We start from the raw sequence: 4,184 nt of genomic DNA on the forward strand, positions 1-4,184 counted from the left end.
GAAAACTGTATTTGTGGCGTTACTTTAAATGAAGTTGTAGCTAAACCGACCCGTACGAACAAAGGTTCCGCGTCCAAATGTCTGCAGCGTGGCAATAGATTGTAATGGTAATATTGTTTAAGAAACATTTCCACAGACTAAAACATACGCAATTATATTTATTATATATAGGTATTGTAAAAAACATTGGTTCAAATGTCGGTCATAAGCAAATATTAAACAATTGAAAGCTAAAGTGCACTGTTGAGTAATGCCCACTAGATGGCGCACGTCAATCACAAAATCCAGAGAGCCTACCCAAATATCCTGTATAAATGGTTATATGAGCTTCATTAGTTGTTCATTTCTTGCTTATGAATGTTTTACTTGCTCTAGAGTTTAACGTGGCCTTTATGAACATAACTAGAAAACTCTGCAAATGTAATGCCCAGAGGAATTAACCAAAGTACATTATGTATCGTCTTTTTTCTTTATCCACAGAGAGCCAAAGGTCAAAACAAAGCAGAGCTGGTGGGGATTAAGTGCCTTGTTTGGAGAGATTTGGATAAATACTTGAGGATTTGAACCTTGGTTTTCTGGCTGAATGTTGGTCTCCTGTTCTGATCTGTTGAGTGTCTGTAAATGGCACTGAAGACAGCCCATGAATTTATTGAACAATATAGAAATTGGAAAAGGAAGTGCTTGTTCTATCTACCAGGTTATTTGCCTCTCAGTAGAGTATTCAAGGGTCTCGATTAGAACATAATTCAAGTATATATTACTAAAGTCAAATGTTAAACACTTTATCCAGTTAAATTTGTTTTTGTTTAAGTAAGAGGAGAACCAGATAAATATACTGTATATAAACCAGATGGCTAATTTTGCATTATTCTGAAATTACTCCATCACCAATTAAAATGCCACAATAGGCTATACAAACACGGCTGTGTCGGACTTTATTATCCCCTTGACAATAGTGACTGAGGGTGACAGGTCGCAGCTGAGGTAGCTGCGAGCCTTGCTTGTTAAAAGAAGCCCTTGGGCCTTATGGATTTCAAAGGTTCAGGCGACAGTTTTGTCACAAGGAGATTCTAGCCAGCCATTTGACAAGATCAGAGAGAAAATGTGATGGCATTTGTGAACCCTTGAGACGATATGATAAATGACAATGCAGCAAAGAAAATGAGGCTAGAGCCTTTGAGGAAATGAGAAGGGGAAGGAGGTGAGGCTGCCAGGTTGGCTTCCTCCGGCTGACTTGTGGTATATGTGCATGGCAAAGACAAAATAGACGCACTCTCACCAACACTTGGGGAGGAAATAGATTGTGTTCATATTGCTATTGTTGTCCCTCCTCACTCACTCTAAGGGAGACCAGATTTAGACAGACTTGGCAGGGTGAGACGACCTCTCTGTGGAGGATACCCATGCATCTATGGCTCTCATCTCAGGAGTGGCAGCTAGGTGATAGCTGGGATGTAGCCAAACAGCTGCGTCTCTGAAAAGCATCTCTATTATCTCTGTACTCCTGCATTCGTCTTACTCTTGCGGTCAAATCTCTGTACTTGTTTACACAATGCAGGATTAGTTTGGGTAAATGTAATAAGTCATTGCAGCTTTAAACTGTAAAACCGCTCAGGGTCAGTAAGTAAACACAGTGTAAAGCCAACTAAATATTCAAGCGTGAACTTCCCCTCAGTTTGACCTCTCTCTCAGAGGGGCCTCTCCAGTCACTGTATGTTAGTAAGTAAGTGAGTTCAGCTGCAGGTCTCTGTCGAAGCTACGGTAGCCTGAAGTGCAAGTATTTCTTCTAAACTAGTTCATTTGACGCCGCAGCCCGGAGGCTCATATTTATGTGTGCAATGTGGTGTTGAAACTAGAAACAAAACGTGTTTATCTTCACGTTAATCTACCAAATACAAAACACCATTTTCTGGAAAAAACAATACAAAGAGGGCCATAATCAAAAACAGTGTACATAAATATACAATATATACTTGAGAGAGACATTTTCTTACATTTTAATAGTCCAGGAGCATCCTTTATATATTCAACCACATTCTTTGCTTTGAATGCAACATTGCAATCTATGTATCCAACAGGGGAATCTGACTGAGTGCACCACAATCACAGCCAGTGTACAGCTAGAAGGAATGATCCAGAGAGAGAAAGGATAAGTCAGCACTTCTAAAGCACGAGAAAGAGAGAGAGAGAGAGAGAGAGAGAGAGAGAGAGAGAGAGAGAGAGAGAGAGTGTCTGTTTGCAACACAATCACACTATGCGTAAGCATCTTTTATTTAATGAGTAATACCCTTGGACTGTGCAGACGAGAATACACAAAAAGGACTTCCTGCTTATGGGTTTCAGGGAAATTGTAAAAATGCAATCTGCCTAGAATTCAATTCAATTTCAATTCAGTTTATTTTGTACAGCCCAATATCACAAATTACAAATTTGCCTCAGAGGGCTTTACAGTCTGTACACATACGACTTCCCTGTCCCAGGACCTCACATCGGATCAGGAAAAACTCCCCAAAAATAACCTAAGAAAAGATTAGAGGCAGATGAGCTAATATTGAATATTCCAGTACAAATTAGATACTGTTTAGAAAAACAAGCCTGTTTCACAGTAAGAGTATGGCACTAACAAACTCAGCGAGAATATGCACACTATTGTGTTTGTTTGAGCTAGTGGATTGGAAGCACTAATAGAGATAACTAAACTATTTCCACTGAAGTGGTATAGTTTTGGATGTGTCGTATATGCTTCTTGATCTTATCTGCTGTGACGAAAATAATTGAAACCAGCACAAGTTGATACAACACAATGCAAGTAGCCTAAGTGGAGTTCGTTATCATCGAATTGTTTGGAAGAGAGCCGAAGAGAAGATTAAGAAAAAACATACAGATATCATCTACTTAGTAGTGGAGCCATTCATCAAAGTGTAACACAGCCCTGTCCGCACATAGCAGCCAAACTGCTCGCATGCCTTCATAATGATGCAGTGTGTGTGTGTGTGTGGAGTGAAACCTATGTAAACAGGGAGGGTTAAACTATAGCTCTGAGGTTTTAAATAAATACTGGCTGAGCCTGAGAGCGGCGGACAGCCTTGACACACATACACACACACACACACACAGACACACACACACACACACACGACTATTGTCTCTTCTGCTGACACAGAGTGTGCGCCAGCTACCATAGTTGATGATAAAGCAGGCAAAAGCCCTCACTAACAGTGCTTATGAGCCATATCTGCTCTCAGTCATCTGGTGTTTTTGTAATATGAAGTGTTACTTGCCACTTGTTATCCAGTGGCTACACTTGTTATAACATTTAGAACTATACTGGAGCCACTTGAGGATACAGATAATTTGACAAATAGTTTGGTCAGGTTCTGATCCAGATGGCCATAAAGGATTCTGAGTTATATTGTGGATAAACTCACAAAATAAGAAGAGGAACAATATGTCACCAGGATCAAACTTTCTTCTTTTGGAGTGTGACAGCAAGATTTAAAGAACCTCTAAAGCAGACAAATAACACACATTGATGATGTAGAGCAGTAGAACCTATTAACCTTATACCGGGCAGGGGATGCTGGATAGTCTCGTCCCCATGCACACCAACATTATTACAAAATACAAATAACATCCATATGGTCAGTTTGTTGAACATTAAATGTCATCCAGACATTTATCTCAGGTACAAAAATACGCTTCAGCAAGAATAAACCTGTTGCAACTCTATCATGCATCCAAAGAGTCACAATCACTCAACGTGTCCTTTTCTTACCTTCAGATGCACATTGGGAAAGTAGTGTGGGGAAATGGGGTGTGTTGACTGGTGGTAATGGGTAAAAGAAAAGCGGTGGATCTATGACCTTATCTTGCATCTCATCTTTCTGCTTAAACAGTATGAAAAATAAATACAATGTGTCCGAAAAAAACAACACATCTATGTCCATCAATGCACATCTCAAACGCACATCTCTAATTGAAATGCTGGGTTTTATTGATGGGTTCATGCTAATCTTTTGTAAACAGCTTTTTGGCACTTGCCATCTATTAAACTGCAGAGGATAATTCTCTTTTAGTCTGAGCAGCAAAACAATTCCAACCAGCTCTCCGTGTTCCATTTGTTTGATCAAAACAACAAGAGCTGCTCTATTTTGACATTTGTTTGACAATTTATTCATTTCAAC

This window comes from Cyclopterus lumpus, chromosome 11 (assembly GCF_009769545.1).
Source record: "Cyclopterus lumpus isolate fCycLum1 chromosome 11, fCycLum1.pri, whole genome shotgun sequence".
In the NCBI taxonomy this organism is placed as follows: Eukaryota; Metazoa; Chordata; class Actinopteri; order Perciformes; family Cyclopteridae; genus Cyclopterus; species Cyclopterus lumpus.